Source organism: Bubalus bubalis, chromosome 20 (assembly GCF_019923935.1).
Source record: "Bubalus bubalis isolate 160015118507 breed Murrah chromosome 20, NDDB_SH_1, whole genome shotgun sequence".
Taxonomy (NCBI): domain Eukaryota; kingdom Metazoa; phylum Chordata; class Mammalia; order Artiodactyla; family Bovidae; genus Bubalus; species Bubalus bubalis.
The window spans coordinates 61,662,865-61,683,809 of NC_059176.1; the positions used below are offsets into that span (position 1 = coordinate 61,662,865).

At 39.1% G+C, this 20,945-nt stretch overlaps 1 pseudogene; it reads left to right on the forward strand.

Annotated features, from left to right (window-relative positions):
- The first annotated feature begins 468 nt into the window (after positions 1 to 468).
- Positions 469 to 567, forward strand: LOC112581061 (annotated as a pseudogene).
- The last annotated feature ends 20,378 nt before the right edge of the window (positions 568 to 20,945 follow it).

A 20,945-nucleotide genomic window follows, 5' to 3' on the forward strand; every position in this document is an offset into this window, starting at 1 on the left:
AGGAAATCTGCTTTACACAATCTACTGATTTTAAATATTAATTTCATGAAAAACACTCTCACAGAAGTACCCATATTAATGTTTAACCAAATACCTGAGCACCTCTGGCTCAGTCAAGTTAACACAAAATTAACCATCATACCTGGCCAGTATATGTTAACAGTTCCTGCACTGGGACTTCTGTATCCACACCTGTGTGTGTGTCTATATGTGTATGTATAGTGTTTAAGAAATGTGTTCTTCTGACTTGTTTTTAAAGCTCCCCTCTTGGATTCTTGAAATTCCACCATAGATTATTTTTTTAGTTGAGGTCAAATTCAGATAACATAAAATTAACTATTTTAAAGAATACAATTCAGTGGTATTTAGGACACTCCCAATATCCTACAACAATGACCTCTATCTGGTTTCAAAACATATTTGTCTCCCCAAAGGAAAACTGTATGCCCATTAAGTAGTCATAACCATGTTCACTTTGCCAGCACATATACTAAAATTGGAACAATACAGAGAAGATTAGCATGGCCCCTGCACAAAGATGATTTTCCTGAAACATTCCATATTTTTATTGTCATACTAAGTGAAGTAAGTCAGAAAGACAAATACCATATGATATCACTTATATGTGGAATCTATTAGTAAAATATGACACAAATGAGCCTATCTATGAGATAGATACAGACTCACAGACATAGAGAACAGATTTGTAGCTGCCAAGGGGGTGGGGGATGGCGGAGGTATAAAGTGAGAGGTTGGGGTTAGCAGATGTAAACTATTACATACAGACTGGATAAGCAACAAGATCCTACTGTATAACACAGGGAACTCTGTTCAATATCCTGAGATAAACCATAATGGAAAAGTATATAAAGAATATAAAAATTTATGTATGTGTAAAAATAGTAAATCTCTGATATTCATAGACTTAAAAAAAAGTAGGCATTCCCCATCCTCCCTTTACCTAGCTCCTGGTAGTCATTAATACAGTTTCTGTGGCTGTAGATTTGTCTGTTCTGGATACTTCATATAAATTGAATCATATAATATATTGCCCTTTATGTCTAACATCTTTCTCTTATCATAATGTTTTCAGGCTCATTCTTTGTAGCAGACATGTATCAGTACATCATTCCATTTTATGACTCAATATCCCATTCTGTATACACTACATTTTGTTTATCTGTTCATCCACTGATGGGCACTTGGCTGATGGGCCTTTTGACTGTTGTGAATAATGCTTCTATAAATAAGAGTAACGTTACTGTACACAGTACCTTTTCAAGGGTGTACAAATATCAGTTTAAAATCCTACTTTCAATTCTTCTTTGGAATTTCCAAAGACTGAATTGCTGGGTTATACGGTAATTCTATGTTTAACTTTGAAAAATTGTTTTCCCCATCATAAGAAATCAGGATGACATTTAACACACACACACACACACACACACACACACACACACACTGAGAGGTTGCAATCTGCCATTCTAAATGCTTGTGATGGCAAGTCCATCTGATATTATAAGTACGGCAGAGGCCTCATTTAAAGGTAAAAGGATAAAGCTACTCTATAACACTGATCCTTTTCTTTCTCTCCCCATCATGTGATACCAAACTCAAACTTTCATTGGTAGAGGCCGTGTACTGACTTTTCCTGTTGCCTCAAGTTCAGCCAACGATGGACTCTAATGCCCTTCGTCACTTTATAACATTCTGGGATAGGAGACTTACATAGCCCTCAGGGTCTTTATGAATGGTCTCCTTCCACTTCTGCAAAAACTCAGCAACTCACCTGGAGAAAGAAATAACTGAGGTTTCTGGGGTCAATCTTGTATAGGAGACTTACATAGCCCTCAGGGCCATTATGAATGGTCGCCTTCTAGCTCTGCAGAATCTCAGCAACTCACCCAGAGAAAGAAATGACAGAGGCTTCTGGGGTCAAGCATTCTAGCTTGACATGTGTTCTCAGCTGCAGAGCTGAGTTCCTGTCCTGGGTACCCTCCAGGGCTGGGGTCAGGCAGAGGTAGCCATGAAGGAAGCAGAGAGGAATGGACTGGGGAGTCCCTGAGAACTCATAAAGCCTTCACAATCAGCACTCTAACTTTGCTAAACCAGAAAAGATTTCCCTTCCAATAAACATGGTTTCAGTTAAGCTATTTAAGGGATGTTCTTTCAGCAAAATTATTAGAGATGAAATAAAAATCACTCAGTCTTGAGAGAAGAGAATTGGTCACTTATAAAATTTTGGTCTTCATTCTTAAGAAGCTAGACCACAGATGAAGGCTTAAAGTTTTGGCTTCAGACTCATTCATAAGCCAGCATAGTAGAGCAACTGGATCTGTCCAGTAGCCAGACAACACTAATACGTACCTATTCTCCTGATTTTCTCCAATATGGCTATCTCTCTCTGGTCAATAGACATCTTAAAAAAAATAGACCCTTCCTTGAAAAAGATTGATGAGCCCTCATTGTGCTGTGCTGTGCTTAGTCACTCAGTCATGTCTGACTGTGACCCCATGGACTCCATTGAGCCCTCCAAGCTCCTCTGTCCATGGGATTCTCTGGGTTGCCATGCCCCCCTCTAGGGGATCTTTCCAACCCAGGGATCAAACCCAGGTCTCCCACATTGCAGGTAGATTCTTTATTGCAGGTGGATTCTTTACCATCTTAGCCACCAGGGGAACCCAAGAATACTGGAGTGTGTATCCTATTCCTTCTCCAGGGGATCTTCCCAACCCAAGAATCAAACCAGGGTCTCCTGCATTGCAGGCAGATTCTTTATCAGCTGAGCTACTAGGGAATACACCTTTTTAAGAAGGACTGAAGAAAGTTCAGTCATCTTAGAAGTCTCCTACAATATAATAAAGAATCTTGACCTCATTACCCAAAGATATTGTTGTATGTGTGTGCTCAGTCACTTCGCTCTCGTCCGACTCTTTGCAACACCAGGCTCCTCTGTCCATAGTATTCTCCAGGCAAGAATACTGAAGGGGGTTGCCATGCCTTCCTTCAAGGGATCTTCCCAACCCAGGGGTCAAACCTGCGTCTCCTGCATTGCAGGCAGATTCTTTACCAACTGAGCCACCAAGGTAGCTCATATTCTCAAATATCAGAATATAAATTTTGAAATATAAATATAAAAAAGGGGAGATACCACCCACTGTTTTTTACATAAATACATGCTCTTACTTTTGTCAGAAAAGATAGTACACACACACTGGGATTCTGGATTTCAAGATTTGCCTCCAGGGAAAAAGAATTAAAGTTCATTGGACGAGTTATTTTAATCAAGTTCCCTTTCTCTGACCAGCAGGCACTATGCAGACTCCTAGCCGAGAAGCTGGTCTTACAGCTGTTAAAACACCCGCCCATCCATTTCACAGGACCCAGCCTTGTATTACAGGAAACGATGCAGGTGAATGGCAGAACTTAGGAGCCAAGACTGCATTGTTCTCTTCTGTGGGGGAAAGCCTGTAGCAAAACCTAACGACGTGTTCAAAGTGAAGTTTCCTTCTGAGTCATCCTTTGCTGGATACAGGGTATAGTGACTACATGCTGATTACATCATTCATCAGGAGGCTGTGAACCTTTTGACAATGTGAAAGCAACTGACAGCGATACTAACATGACACAGTACAAGAAAGGGTGATGCACGGGGTGAGGTTGCTTGGGACATACAGGTGAGCTCTGAGGACACAGCAATGGACCTTAGAGACCTCACGGATCCCTCTAGGAGATCCAAGGATAGGAATCCCACCAGCTTGCCTGAGCCACTGAGCAGAAAGTCCGTCTCCATCATGGGTCTCCCTTTGCACAATCCAGACTTCATTACTTTACCACATACAGTATTTCATGAGAAGGTGATTGATCTTATTTTTCTCAACTCTTGGAAAATTGGTGGGGAGAAGTGATGGACTGAGTGCCTCGTTGCCTGCAGTCTGCACCACCCACACACAGCCAATAGCACGACGCACAGTCACCAGCGCTGAACGCCAGCGTTTCTTTTGTCACTGTTCCCACAAGGAGCAATGTTGATTAGAGAAAACAGCATTAATAACAGTACCCCCACCCACTGAGGACCTACTGTGTGCCAGGCTGAACGCTTCACATCCATTCTCCACCAGGAGGCAACTATAAAGATGAATCCAAGGAAAACCAAACAATGTCATTAATTTCAGCATATAAAACCACACCATTGAAAGCCCTCTCATGAACCATGAGCGCACCACACTTACAGACTGCTGTAATTTGAAGTCTCCCATTCATAGACTGTTTTTGTTGTTGTTCCAGAGATGTTTAAGCAAACCTACAAGTTCATTTATACTAATGCCTTAAGGACTGAATTTAAAAGGATCATTTTCGCATAGTCAGAGGAGAGTCAGAAAGTGTTTCAGGAGGACTGGAAGAGTCTTCACTGGGCTAGTGATCTCAGTGAACATCTTTCATGTGGGCTAGATTTATCAGATAGTACTACTACTACTAATTCGCTTCAATCATGTCCGACTCTGCGCGACCCCATAGACAGCAGCCCACCAGGCTCCACTGTCCCTGGGATTCTCCAGGCAAGAACACTGGAGTGGGTTGCCATTTCCTTCTCCAATGCATGAAAGTGAAAAGTGAAAGTGAAGTCACTCAGTCGTATCTGACTCTTAGTGACCCCATGACTGTAGCCCACCAGGCTACTCCATCCAAATACTGTTTAGTTTAATGTTAAAAACATACTATTTTTCAGATGAAGAATCAGAGGCTCAAGGAAGTTAATTGATTCAGCCCAGGTCTCAAAATTGGCACAGGGCAGAGCTGGACTGTTAAGCCCATGGTCTGGGGGCTATCTTCCCTGATTCTGGCTGAGCAGCCTTTCTCAGGAAGAAAGAACTGGTCTAGCTCTTACTGACCACAACCTGACCCAAAGCCATCCCTTCACAGCCAGTTACAAACAGCATCAAGTGGTTGAGAAAATTGCATTGGGGCATCTGACTTCTCAAAGGCAGTACTTGGTTCTCCCTCATAAAAAGTTTTTCATTTCCCGAGTCCACTAATGTGAGTTGGATTGCAGAACCAGGTGAGGTTGAAACAAGAAACTCACGCTCCACCATCAACTGTGATCAGATGATCCGGAAGACTTGAGAAATCAAGGGAGGAACCACACGTACTGGGTAACAATTGACAAAAGCATTTGAGTCGGCCTTTGGCCTGCATTCCCTAATATTTCCAGGCAGAACTGAGTGACTCACAATATAGGGAGAGAATCATATTCCTTGGAAAGCATTTCAGATTTTTTATACAAGCATTTAACTAACTTGCAATTTTTTAAATGTGCTCCAAAGCACATTGTTCACATTAATATCTCTTCTGGGACAGATGCCCCATATCAGTCAGTTCAGTTCAGCTCAGTTCAGTTCAATCACTCAGTCGTGTCTGACTCTTTGCGACCCCATGAATCACAGCACACCAGGCCTCCCTGTCCATCACCAACTCCCGGAGTTCACTCAGACTCACCTCCATCGAGTCACTGATGCCATCCACCCATCTCATCCTCTGTCGTCCCCTTCTCCTCCTGCCCCCAATCCCTCCCAGCATCAGAGTCTTTTCCAATGAGTCAACTCTTTGCATGAGGTGGCCAAAGTACTGGAGTTTCAGCTTTAGCATCATTCCTTCCAAAGAAATCCCAGGGCTGATCTCCTTCAGAATGGACTGGTTGGATCGCCTTACAGTCCTAGGGACTCTCAACAGTCTTCTCCAACACCACAGTCAAAAACATCAATTCTTCGGTGCTCAGCTTTCTTCACAGTCCAAATCTCACATCCATACATGACCACTGGAAAAACCATAGCCTTGACTAGATGGACCTTTGTTGGAAAAATAAAGTCTCTGCTTTTCAATATACTATCTAAGTTGGTCATAACTTTCCTTCCAAGGAGTAAGTGTCTTTTAATTTCATGGCTGCAATCACCATCTGCAGTGATTTTGGAACCCAAAAAGATAAAGTCTGACACTGTTTCCACTGTTTCCCCACCTATTTCCCATGAAGTGATGGGACCAGATGCCATAATCTTCATTTTCTGAATGTTGAGTTTTAAGCCAACTTTTTCACTCTCCTCTTTCACTTTCATCAAGAGGCTCTTTAGTTCCTCTTCACTTTCTGCCATAAGGGTGGCGTCCTCTGCATATCTGAAGTTATTGATATTTCTCCCGGCAATCTTGATTCCAGCTTGTGCTTCTTCCAGCCCAATGTTTCTCATGATGTACTCTTCGTATAAGTTAAATAAGCAGGGTGACAATATACAGCCTTGATGTACACCTTTTCCTATTTGGAACCAGTCTATTGTTCCGTGTCCAGTTCTAACTGTTGCTTCCTGACTTGCATAAAAATTTCTCAAGAGGCAGGTCAGGTGGTCTGGTATTCCCCTCTCTTGAAGAATTTTCCACAGTTTATTGTGATCCACACAGTCAAAGGCGTTGGCATAGTCAAGAAAGCAGAAATAGATGTTTTTCTGGAACTCTCTTGCTTTTTCCATTATCCAGCGGATGTTGGCAATTTGATCTCTGGTTCCTCTGCCTTTTCTAAAACCAGCTTGAACATCAGGAAGTTCACGGTTCACATATTGCTGAAGCCTGGCTTGGAGAATTTTGAGCATTACTTTACTAGTGTGTGAGATGAGTGCAATTGTGCGGTAGTTTGAGCATTCTTTGGCATTGCCTTTCTTTGGGATTGGAATGAAAACTGACCTTTTCCAGTCCTGTGGCCACTGCTGAGTTTTCCAAATTTGCTGGCATATTGAATGCAGCACTTTCACAGCATCATCTTTCAGGATTTGAAATAGCTCAACTGGAATTCCATCACCTCCACTAGCTTATTCATAGTGATGCTTTCTAAGGCCCACTTGACTTCACATTCCAGGATGTTTGGCTCTAGGTGAGTGATCACACCATCATGATTATCTGGGTCATGAAAATCTTTTTTGTACAGTTCTTCTGTGTATTCCTCCCACCTCTTCTTAATATCTTCTGCTTCTGTTAGGTCCATACCATTTCTGTCCTTTATCGAGCCCATCTTTGCATGAAATGTTCCCTTGGTATCTCTAGTTTTCTTGAAGAGATTTCTAGTCTTTGCCATCCTGCCCCATATAGCGTAGGATGTTAGAGTGGCACCTTCTTCTCAGGTTATGGGAAGACATTTCCTGTGAGCTTCAGTGATAGACATGAAAGAAAGGGTGTTCATCAACTCGTCACTGTTTCTTTATGGTTACTAGAGATCTGCATCTTTCTTTCAATCCCCCAGAGAAGGAAATAGCAGCCCACTCCAGTATTCTTGCCTGGAAAATTTCATGGATGGAGGAGCCTGGTAGACGACAGTCCATAGAGTCGCAAAGAGTCGGACACGACTGAGTGACTTCACTTTCACTTTTTGATCTTCGAGAAAAATATTGTGAAATATTTCTGACATATAAAACTATGGAGAAAATAATATAATAAATGCAAGGGTATCTGTCTTTCAGCTTAAGAAATAGAACTGCACTAACACACCTTGAGTCAGTCTATGTTCCCCATCTGATTCTTCCTGGGGATGCCCATCATACCTGGGCATCCACAATCTGGCACAGCTAAGCAATACTGAGTATCATTTTGCACAACTGCACGCTATGTAAATAGTATATTGGTGACATTGTTCACAAGTTTCATTTTAATTTAATTCAACTTTATAACCTCAGATATGCAGATGACAGCACACTAATGGCAGAAAGTGAAGAAAAACTAAAGAGCCTCTTGATGAAAGTGAAAGAGGAGAGGTAAAAAGTTGGCTTAAAGCTGAATATTCAGAAAACTAAGATCATGGCATCTGGTCCCATCACTTCATGGCAAATAGATGGGGACACAATGGAAACAGTGACAGACTTTATCTTTTTGGGCTCCAAAATCACTACAGATGGTGACTGCACCCATGAAATTAAAAAATGCTTGCTCATTGGAAAAAAAGTTATGACCAAGCTAGACAGCATATTAAAAAGCAGGGACATTACTTTGCCATCAAAGGTCCCGTCTAGTCAAGGCTATGGTTTTTCCAGTAGTCATGTATGGATGTGAGATTTGGACTATAAAGAAAGCTGGGCCAAAGAATTGATGGTTTTGAACTGTGGTGTTGGAGAAGACTCTTGAGAGCCCCTTGGACTGTGAGGAGATCCAACCAGTTCATCCTAAAGGAAATCAGTCCTGAATATTCATTGGAATGACTGATGCTGAAGCTGAAACTCCAGTTCTTTGGCCACCTGATGCGAAGAGCTGACTCATTGGAAAAGACCCTGATGTTGGGAAAGACTAAAGGTGGAAGCAGAAGGGGACAACAGAGGATGAGATGGTTGGATGGCATCAGCGATTCAGTGGACATGAGTTTGAGTAAACTCCAGGAGTTGGTGATGGACAGGGAGGCCTGGTGTGCTGCAGTCCACAGGATCACAGAGTCAGACACAACTGAGCAACTGAACTGAACTGAACTGAATTTAAAATTTTTTAAATGAATTCAGCCTCAAAGGAAAAATAAAAAGAATAATCCAGGTTGATGCATATAGTTTCAGGTCATTTATCATCACTGTTGGATAGTACTTCACTACACAAACATACTTTAGGTAATACACCATCCTCTTGTTAATACTTGAAGAAGTTTCTTTAGGTAATACACCATCCTCTTGTTAAAACTTGAAGAAGTTTCTAATTTTTTGTTCTCATATATGAAGCTGATATGCATGTTCTTACATCCTGTTCTGTCATTCTATCACTGAATGCATTCATATATTTTCTATTTTCATACACTTTCTATTTTCCATGTGTTTCCTCAGGCACATATGTGAAATTTTCTTTTGGAGGTTTCCTAGAAATAGGATTGCTGGATCACAGGGTATGTTCATTTTCATCTTTATTTCATGTGGCTAAACTACTCTAAAAACTGGTTGTATACAACTTCTGTTTGTGCAAAGTATGACTTCCTCTTTCTCCACATTCTCATCAACACTTAGTATTTTCAGTTTTCAGTCTTTGTCAATCTGTTGCCAATCTGACTGTCTTTTAACTTTGTGAAAGTTGCTCAGTCATGTCCGACTTTGCAACCCCATGGACTAAACAGTCCATGGAATTCTTCAGACCAGAATAGTGGAGTGGGCAGCCATTCCTTTCTCCAGGGGATCTTTCCAATCTGGGGATTGAACCCAGGTCTCCCACATTGCAGGCAGATTCTTTACCAGCTGAGCTACAAGGGAAGCCCAACTTTGTATTTCTTTAACTTTGCATTTCCTGGTTATGATGAGGTTAAGTATTTTTTCTTTATGGCTCATTTGGGTATCAGAGAAGGCAATGGCACCCCACTCCAGTACTCTTGCCTGGAAAATCCCATGGACAGAGGAACCTGGTAGGCTGCAGTCCATGGGGTCGCTAGAGTCGGACATGACTGAGTGACTTCACTTTCACTTTTTACTTTCATGCATTGGACAAGGAAATGACAACCCACTCCAGTATTTTTGCCTGGAGAATACCAGGGATGGGGGAGCCTGGTGGGCTGCCGTCTAGGGGTCGCACAGAATCGGACACGACTGATGTGACTTAGCAGCAGCATTTGGGTATTTTCTTTTACAAATTATGTTTATATCATTTGCTCATTTCCCTAATAGGATTATTTGTTTTCTTATCATCCAATTTTAAATGTTCTTTATATGCTCTATGTATACATTGCAAACATCTTTACACCTTATCCTTGCCTATGGTTTTCTCCCCTCACCCTTTGTTCCCTTCTGCCTTGAAACACAGACTTTCCATAATTTTAATCAAGTTGAATTTATCAGTCATCTTTATGTTTATCCTTTTTGTATCTTTAAAAAAAATTCCTTCCCTACCACAAGATCACAAAGATTTTTTATTAAATGTTTTCATAAAAAATCAATATTCTCATATTTTATGTCTTTATTGTTCTTAGGTTGATTTTTACATATGGTGAGGTAAGGATAAATTTCATTTCTTTCCTTAATAGATAACCAATTGCTCCAAAAGATTTGTTAAATGGACTGTTCTTTTGACACTGATTTACAATACAACCCTCTCATATATCAAGTTTTTGTTTAAGCACCAGATAGTTACTGGGGTCATTTATTTCTTCCACTGGTCTGTATATCTGGCCTTTTGCCAATTGCACACTGGTCAAATTACCATAGTTTCAGAATAAGTCTCGATTTTTGGTCAAATATCACCTCTCTGCCCTAATTTGTTCTCTTCAAAATTGTCTTGAAAAAGAGCAATTATTTGTTGGCCTTGTCAATTTTCATAAAATTTTCTGATATGTTGCTTGGAGTTATATTGGATTTTTAGATTATTTGGGGGAGTGTAAAACTTTTTGTGACTTTTTGGTTCCTCTATGCACAAATATAATCTATCTCCCTCATTGATTTGACTCCATTAAAATATATTTTAATAATAATTTTTATTTTCTCCATAAATATCATTCTTGCTGATGTTGCTGCTGCTAAGTCGCTTCAGTAGTGTCCGACTCTGTGTGACCCCATGGACAGCAGCCCACCAGGCTCCTCTGTCCATGGAATTCTCTAGGCAAGAGTACTGGAGTAAGTTGCCATTTCCTTCTCCAAAATATCATTCTTAGCTCTTATTAAATTTATTCCTAAGAAACTTATATATTTTGTTACTGTAAATACTTCTTTTTGGAGAGTGTTTTTTTTCACTGTTGCTGATCTGTACCTTTGTGACTGATTTTATAGAAATTTATCTCTTTTCCAGTGATATTTCAAACTTTCATTAATACTAATAATTTGTCTGAAGAGTCTAAGTTTTTATGAAGTTAATCATGTCCTCTGTAAATAATAATAGCCTTTTTCTTCTTTCACACTCATGCAGTTTATTTCTTTTTCTTGTACTCGGTTGTGCTCTATAGAAAAGTCTTTCATAAAACAGTAGTTCTGAGCATATTTTTCTGATATCTGTAAGTTTAATCATTAAACATATTTGCTCTGTTTTATGTGTTTCTTTCAATAAATTTACTAAATCTTATTAAAAATCATGAATAGGTATTGAATTTTATCCCAAGCTTCTTCTGAATCTATTAAGAATGAACATTTTTCTCTCTTACAATTGGTGTCATAAATTACATCAGATTTTCTAATGTTCAGCCATCATTGTACATGTGGAATGCATGCAGTTTGTTCATATGAATCACAATTCAGTACTTTACTTCAGTTGACTGTATGTGTGGCAACTGGTGGTGTCTACAGATAATCATCCACATCCCACCTCCAGAACCCTGGCTGGCCATGAACTTTAAGAGAACTTTTTCCTTGGTTCAAATCAATCATTGCAGTTCCCTTACCACAAAGAGGAAATCTGCTTATGGGAAAAAGAGAAAAAGAATTTCTGGGAAATTTCCTTTGAAACACAAGAAAGAGAGTCTTTCTTTGTTTTATGTATGGATGTGATGCCTGGAGCCTCTGCAACCTTCTTGCTGCCATATACAGCTCTCCTGCTATCTTTTCCCAAAATCAATATGCCAAGAAAGGCAGAGGAGAACAGTGGACTCCTTGAGGACATTCCTGAGACCCTGACTCCTCCCACCTCTGGAACTGCTCCACTTCTGAACTTTCTGTCAATAATTGTTACCCCTAATTATTTAAACCATTTTGAAATATATATTCAGGAAACTATGACCAAAAGTGTTTTTACAAGCATCCTGTTTTCTGATGACTCTAGACTTCGGTTCACTTATTGATTCATGTATGACTTTGACAAATATGTTTGGAGGGCTGATCACATGCCAGACACTGCGCTGAAGGCTGAAGACAGAGAAGATTGGGCTCTGTCTTCTAGAAGCGCATGGCCTGAGACTGGAAACAAGTAATAAGCAAATAATTGAAATCCCATTCTACACATTCAAAAGATGAGGTAGCTCCGCAATTATATAGGAGTATGGGAGATGGGGGAGGCTTTAATTCTATTCTGGGACAGACAGAGGAGATATCCAAGACAGCTGGCTCTTGGAGAATAATCAGTTTTATAATTAATCATGGAGATAGAATAAAGGAATTTAAAGGGAAGGGGCTATAAGTGCATGATCTTGAAATAAGTTGGGAAGCAGCTGGGCTCAGTTGGCCTTGCAGAAATGAGATGCAAGGGTTCTTTTTTCCTATTTTTAAAATTTTTATTTATTTATCTTTTTATTGGAACATAATTGCTTTCTTATGTTGTGGTGGTCTCTGCCATACATCAGCGTAATCATTCATAATTATATGTATGTCCCCTTGGTCTTGAGCCTCCCCCACACTATCACACCCTTCTAGGTCATCACAGAGAACCAGGCGGGGCTCCCTTTGTTACGCAACAGCTTGCCACTAGTTATCTGTTATACACACGATAGTGTATATATGTCATTGCTGCTTTCTCAATTTGTCCTCTCCTTCCTCTGAGAGAGAAGAAGTTTCAGTTTCCCTTTAAGCAGTGGGGATAGAACGAGGAGCAACGAGAGCCTGTTACAACACCCTCCTCTGTTCTGGCCAGGTTCCCAGAGAATACGAAGCTGTGAGTGGTGCAGGCCAAGGGATGGTGGGGAACTGAAGGCAGGGCTCCCTGAGAAATGAGACTTCAATAGCGGACATCCCTGACAAAGGATCTTCACCAAGAACGGTCAGGTGTGGCTGGTAGGGTGGTGAAGTTGAGACAGGGAGATTTCCTCAGGTACATATGGCCAAAGGAGGGAATTTCTCCAGTACATTGCTCCCCACACACCCCATATCCGGTTGCACAAGAGAAAACTCCAGGCCAGCTATGAACATCCACCTGTATGCAGCTCTTCTCAAGTCCATATCCATGACATCACAAATGATTGCTTGAAAATTAGCCACGGTGAGAGCACTGACACCATGGAAATGGGCAAATGCTTCCTATAGTATTTTTGTTTTGGAGCTTATTGTTAAACATTTACCAGCGTGCTACTGCTTGGAATTATGTGGGGCACAAATTTTCCTCAAAAGTCTGATTCCTCACTCAGGGGATCTACTACAGTTCTCCCTTCAGAGAGCTGGACGTATTCTTGCAGGATGCAAGTAACTGGGGTTAGAAACGAACAATCTCTTCCCAGGCATAGCAGCATACTATGAGCATCAGCGGCGAAGAGTTGATGAAAGCGCTGAAAATTCAGGGGGAGCCGATTACAGAGCTCCCTCTGCCCTGCTTCTGAGACTGGTTAACACAACGCCTGGAGGAGTATCTATGGTGATGGGAAATCAAGGCAGCCCTCCTGTGACCAATGTCATGACCATAGTAACCGCCCCCCTCCCTTCCTACCTTAGCCTCCTCTCCCAACACTTGCCAACAGTCCCGGGCTGTCGCAGCTCAAGGACATGACATCGTCCTTTGGCATCGATATGGGAAACCTCTTGGGCATTTTTTTGTGGCATAGAGTGAGGGGTCAATAGACCCGCTCAGAACATAGCCCCTGGTTTGTCCAGTTGCTTAATTTCTTTACTTTAGTGTTTATCTTTGAGATTGTCAAGCCACTCTGTTAAAAGTCATGGCCTCTGACATGACATGACTTTTGAACCTGCAGAGACCTGCTGTTGGTTCAGATTCTTAGAGGGAACTGCGGCTTTTTCTAATCTCTGTTCCTAAATCTCAAGTTCTCTTTAATCTCAATAGAACAGAAGGGACAGAATTGGCCATCCTTCAGGGATCACCAGAATAGGAAACTCCAACCCACAAATGACTGAAGACATTTCACCCATTGCAAAGGTCTAGACAGACAGGAACAGGAACAAGAATAAAACCCCCTCTTACTCATTAGCACAAGCCCTTTACCACTGAGTTGTTTGCAACAGCAATAAAACTAAAACCCTTAAAAAGACAGTAACCAAGTGTTCAAAAGAGGAACTTGGTTAAATAAGCCCTGATACATGATTACATTGGCATGCTACATAACCATTCAAGACCATGATCTAGAAGAATATCTAATAACATGGAAGAATGTCCAAAATGTGTTGTTAAAAAGATAGAATTGTAATATGCATCACTCACACGTGCATACACAAATAATTATGTAGATACTGTATAAAGAAAAACAGATTAGTAGAGGCCACACATCAAAACATTGAGAATTCTGTAATATGTTTTTTACTAATATTATTTGTATTTTCATATGATACAGCACTTTCTTTTTAGTTTAGTTTCAGAGATGCTGTCTCCCTACTTCCTTGTCTCTTTGGAAAATCCCTTCTGCTAATGACTTGTCTCCCTCAGGTGATTGCTAAAGGCCAGTGACTTCATTGACATTCACAGAAATCAAGCTACAATCTCCTAGCAGGCTCAGCTCTGAGTTCAGAACTTGCCAAAGAGCCTCCTGATGTAGACACAGGCTCTGGAGCCTATGTCCTGCCAAGAACAGTCCAGTTTATTTATTCAGCTACTGCAGCTGGTAGCAAGATGCTTTCAAAACATGCCTCCAGTCACCTTGCAAGATATGGGGGTAGCAGTTCAGGCCAGGCCAGGGTAGGGGAGAACGGGGAGAAACTTTAGGCTAAGCTATCTTGTTTACCTGGAAATTATAGGGGAAATGAGCCTTGTAATCCTGTGGGAATGAGGACTTCCTTTACTAGAAATTTCCAGTTAGAAATTTAGAAATTACCTTCTGTTGTTCATTCCAATTTTACTTTCAAATTATAAAAAGATTTGAGGGAAATCTTTCCAAAATCATTTCATACTTTTCTGCCTTGGTAAAGAAAGCAAACAAAATCTTGTGAATTTACTTTAACGGATGCTAATTCTAATTATTTTGTTCTTCCCCAGGTGATATTCACGTGGCATGTAGCTATGTCTCTTAGTCCCATAAGCTTTGCTTTTCACGCTCTCCCTAAGTGTATCTCCTCTCCCACTGGTAGGAAGACACTTCACACTCCCTCCAAAAGAGAAAACACGAATTTCTTATCTCCTGTACAATCCTCCACAATTTTATTGTGGTTGTGACAACAGAAGCACAGCTCATTCTTGTTATTTTAAATATATGAGTAAACAAGCTCTGAGTAAAGCCTTCAGTTTTTGTTTTTTGGTTTTTTCTTTACCCCTTTAGGTTTTTGTCTATATTTCCAAGCTGATCGGGTCAGAAATTTATTTATTTACTGTTTGTCAGAATTTTTAAGGTTATGCTCTGACTACTTTACATATTAGAGAAACAACCTCCCAATATGAGCTGATTGCTTGTCTTTTAATAATAGTTTGCTGTTGTTCATTCAGTCATGTCTCTTTCTAACCCCATGGACTGCAGCCAGGCTTCCCTGTCCTTTACCATCTCCTGGAGTTTGCTCAACTCATGTCCATTGAGTCGGTGATGCCATCCAGCCATCTCATCCTCTGTCGTCCCCTTCTCCTCCTGCCCCCAATCCCTCCCAGCATCAGAGTCTTTTCCAATGAGTCAACTCTTCGCATGAGGTGGCCAAAGTACTGAAGTTTCAGCTTTAGCATCATTCCTTCCAAAGAAATCCCAGGGCTGATCTCCTTCAGAATGGACTGGTTGGATCTCCTTGCAGTCCAAGGGACCCTCAAGAGTCTTCTCCAATACCGCAGTTCAAAAGCATCAATTCTTCGGCACTCAGCCTTCTTCACAGTCCAACTCTCACATCCATACATGACCACAGGAAAAACCATAGCCTTGACTAGCCAGAACTTTGTTGGCAAAGTAATGTCCCTGCTTTTGAATATGCTATCTAGGTTGGACATAACTTTCCTTGCAAGGAGTAAGCGTCTTTTAATTTCATGGCTGCAGTCACCATCTGCAGTGATCTTGGAGCCCCCAAAAATAAAGTCTGACACTGTTTCCATTGTTTCCCCATCTATTTCCCATGAAATGATGGGACCGGATGCCATGATCTTCATTTTCTCTATGTTAAGCTTTAAGCCAACTTTTTCACTCTCCTCTTTCACTTTCATCAAGAGGCTTTTTAGTTCCATTTCACTTTCTGCCATAACGGTGGTCTCATCTGCATATCTGAGCTTATTGATATTTCTCCCGGCAATCTTGATTCCAGCTTGTGCTTCTTCCAGTCCAGTGTTTCTCATGATGTACTCTGCATATAAGTTAAATAAACAGGTGACAATATACAGCCTTGATGAACTCCTTTTCCTAATTTGGAACCAGTCTGCTGTTCCATGTCCAGTTCTAACTGTTGCTTCCTGACCTGCATACAGATTTCTCAAGAGGCAGATCAGGTGGTCTGATATTCCCATCTCTTTCAGAATTTCCCACAGTTTATTGTGATCCACACAGTCAAAGGCTTTGGCATAGTCAATAAAGCAGAAATTGATGTTTTTCTGGAACTCTCTTGCCTTTTCCATGATCCAGAAGATGCTGGCAATTTGATCTCTGGTTCCTCTGCCTTTTCTAAAACCAGCTTGAACATCTGGAAGTTCACGGTTCACATATTGATGAAGCCTGGCTTGGAGAATTTTGAGCATTACTTTACTAGCGTGTGAGATGAGTGCTATTGTTCTGTAGTTTGAGCATTCTTTGGGATTGGAATGAAAACTGACCTTTTCCAGTCCTGTGGACACTGCTGAGTTTTCCAAATCTGCTGGCATATTGAGTGCAGCACTTTCACAGCATCATCTTTCAGGATTTGAAATAGCTCAACTGGAATTCCATTACCTCCCCTAGCTTTGTTCGTAGTGATGCTTTCTAAGGCCCACTTGACTTCACATTCCAGGATGTCTGGCTCTAGGTCGGTGATCACACCATCGTGATTATCTGTGCTGTGAAGATCTTTTTTGTACAGTTCTTCTGTGTATTCTTGCCACCTCTTCTTAATATCTTCTGCTTCTGTTAGGTCCATACCACTTCTGTCCTTTATTGAGCCCATCTTTGCATGAAATGTTCCCTTGGTATCTTTAATTTTCTTGAAGAGATCTCTAGGCTTTCCCATTCTGTTGTTTTCCTCTATTTCTTTGCATTGTTTGCTAAGGAAGGCTTTCTTATCTCTTCTTGCTATTCTTTGGAACTCTGCATTCAGATGCTTATATCTTTCCTTTTCTCCTTTGCTTTTCGCTTCTCTTCTTTTCACAGCTATTTGTAAGGCCTCCCCAGACAGCCATTTTGCTTTTTTTCATTTCTTTTCCATGGGGATGGTCTTGATCCCTGTCTCCTGTACAATGTCACGAACCTCCGTCCATAGTTCATCAAGCACTCTATCTATCAGATCTAGGCCCTTAAATCTATTTCTCACTTCCACTGTATAATCATAAGGGATTTGATTTAGATCATACCTGAATGGTCCAGTAGTTTTCCCTACTTTCTTCAATTTAAGCCTGAATTTGGCAATAAGGAGCTCATGATCTGAGCCAGAGCTTATATATATTATATAATATTAAATAATAATATATAATGTATAATATATACATATTATATGTTATTTTATGTATTATCATATATAATAAATATAATAATAACATATAATAATAAGTTTATAATATATATTATATTATTTAACATTTTATAATATATAAGATAACATAATATTTATTATATTATATAATAATATATGTTTATATATTATAATTATAATATATCATATGTACTGTAATTATAATATATATAATATAATGTAATATACTTATATAATTGTATAAATATATATATATATATATATATATATATAGAAGGAAATGGCAACCCACTCCAGTGTTCTTGCCTGGAGAATCCCAGGGATGGGGGAGCCTGGTAGGTTACCATCTATGGGGTCACACAGAGTTGGACACAACTGAAGTGACTTAGCATAGCATAGCATATAGTTTATAATAATATTTATATAATTATATATCATCTCTTATAATTATATATATTATATATAATATTTTAATAATAAAACAATTTGTTATTATATACTATATTATTATATAACATTTTGTGTATTATTTAATTATTAGAAATATTAATTATTAATATTTTCAGTGATTAATATAGTAAATATATTAATATATAGCATATATTATGTTATATTATATATTATAGTATTAAAATAATATAATAGTGATATATTATATTAAATATATTATATATTATATTATATATAGATATATGATATAACATAAATATAATATTATATATAGATACATATTATAATATATTTAATTATATAATATACACAATAATATATTACATATAATATCATATATAAAACATATAATATAATATACTATAAAATATTAGTTATTAATTAATATTTATATAATATATTGTTATATATTATTAAAGGAGATCAGCCCTGGGATTTCTTTGGAAGGAATGATGCTAAAGCTGAAACTCCAGTATTTTGGCCACCTCATGTGAAGAGTTGACTCATTGGAAAAGACTCTGATGCTGGGAGGGATTGGGGGCAGGAGGAGAAGGGGACGACAGGATGAGACGGCTGGATGGCATCACTGACTCGATGGATGTGAGTCTGAGTGAACTCCAGGAGTTGGTGATGGACAGGGAGGCCTGGCGTGGTGCGATTCACAGGGTCACAAAGAGTCAGACACAACTGAGCAACTGAACTGAACTGATGATATATATTATATATGATATTATAGATATTACTATATATATTTTATTATCATATAATATATACTCATTATTAATATTAGTATATATTAATATCGTATTATATTATATCATATAACAAATAATAATATAATCATTTATATGTTAATATATAAAAATATAATTACATATGGATATATATGTTACATATAATATATTATATAATGTTAATGTTATTATATAATATTAATATATAGTATACATATTAAATATAATATTAATGTGTAATATAAAGACATGTATGACAACTGAATATATAGTATATATTAATAATATATAATATTAATAAATACATAGTATATATTAAATATAATACATCATATAATATAATATAATGTATTATATTATATATTATATTTATTTATATAAATTGTGTGCCACATTTGCATATGAACTGCTGTTTTCAATGCAGAGCAGCTGCTTGATAAATCCTTGTTAAGTGGCAATTCATGAAACTCATAGGCTATGAGTCCAGCGATTAAGTCACATAATAGTAAGTTAAAAACAGAGTGTGTAACAGTGTCATGAAATATCAAGTTACGAGGTGATAAAAATACTAAGACAGTGGTCTCTAAATCTTTCTGTTTGGCAACTCTCTGCAAAACACTGGAAAACATATTCAGTGGCACATTTAAAATTTGATTTCCAAAATGCATCATTATAAATCTAGTTACAAAGAACATATTTTTCTGTATACTGTAAATAGTGACTTTCAAAAATAGTGCTCTCCATTTTGAATGTATCCAATGGTATCTAGATACTACGGTATTTGGATACCTCTCAATGAACATGAACTTGAACAAATTCTGAGAGATAATGAAGGACAGGGAAACCTGGCATGATGCAATCCATAGGGTTGCAAAGAGTTGGGCATGACTTAGTAACTCAACAACAGCATCCATTATAAAAATATAGACAAGTTCCTCTTTACCAGAAATTTCATATCCTTCCTTTTTCTCCTTTAACTAGTATTTTTAGTCAATGAAACTGACAAGATTTTATTTTTTCTCAGTGGGTTTAACATTACAGTTATTAATACTGCATAATTGATAGTAAGTACTTCTCATTACTTTGCCTAAATTCCTTTACTAAATTCAATTTACTAAAGGAAATCAACCCTAAATATTCATTGGAAGGACTGATGCTGAAGCTGAAGCTCCAGTACTTTGGCCACCTGACTTGTAGAGCTGATTCATTAGAAAAGACATATGCTGGGAAAGATTGAAGGCAGGAGGAGAAGGGGGTGACAGAGGACGAGATGGCTGGGTGGCACCACCACTCAGTGGACATGAGTTTGAACAAGCTCTGGGAGCTGCAGTCCATGGGGTTGCTGAGTCAGACACGACTGAGCAACTGAACAAAATCTCATATGATTGTGCTGGAGATGTACATTTAATGAGATGCATGAGGTCTTTTTCAACTTGATCATTTGTGCATGGGTAGTTATTGCATATTGCTAGATTGAGATACCATATGACATCATTTATACTCCTATTTTTATTTGATAAATATACATACTGAATAAATATTTTTACACAAGCAAGTAGATAAGAATGAAAGGAATACTGTTAATGTTGCTTTTTTTAAAGAATGCCATCTGAGATATATGCCAAAAATCACATAGTAATCAATCTTCGGAAATTATTTTACTAATCTACCATCTCTCCACTCCAGGAGATCCTTCTACAATATTGCTGAAAGTAAGAAACTAGAATCCACCTGCTTGCAAAAAGATGTATTTCCTGGACATTTGCTTTCTTAACACTGAAGTTCAAAGTTTCCCTTGGTTGGTATCCAGAGCACCTTTTCTGGATCCTGAGTCTCTGCAGGATTTCAGGATTCCAGGTGGGTGAGGAGTGGGAGAAGGTGCTTGTGAAGGCAAAATAGAGGAGGCGGCGTGACAGACACTTTCACAGGAAGATCTCCTTGAAGGAAGCCCAAGTATGAAGGCCAATGGCTTTAGAAAACTATTTCCACTCCGTTGAAAAGTCAAGGAGCCATCCTTGTGGGAGGACCAATGAACTAGAAGACTTGGGAAAAGCTTCAGGGAGTTCCCTTGAGCTGATCCTGGAGGGTGGGTGTGATTTAGATAAGTCGTGTCCTGGAACCTTGACTGCTGTGGGGGTAGAAAGTATTACAGGGTAGGGGCCTTTCCATGTGGCCTGGAGTTGAGCCTTTGGGGACCCATCTTTCCAGACTTTAATTAGGACTTGAGTCCCTGGAGCATATAGTAGTAGCTCTTTAGAATCTTTTGGTTCCTGGTTGACACCCCACAAGCATATATCCTGTTGGAATTGCCCAACGGCCGTGGTATAAGACCAGAGGATCTGAGCCTCTGGATCTAGGA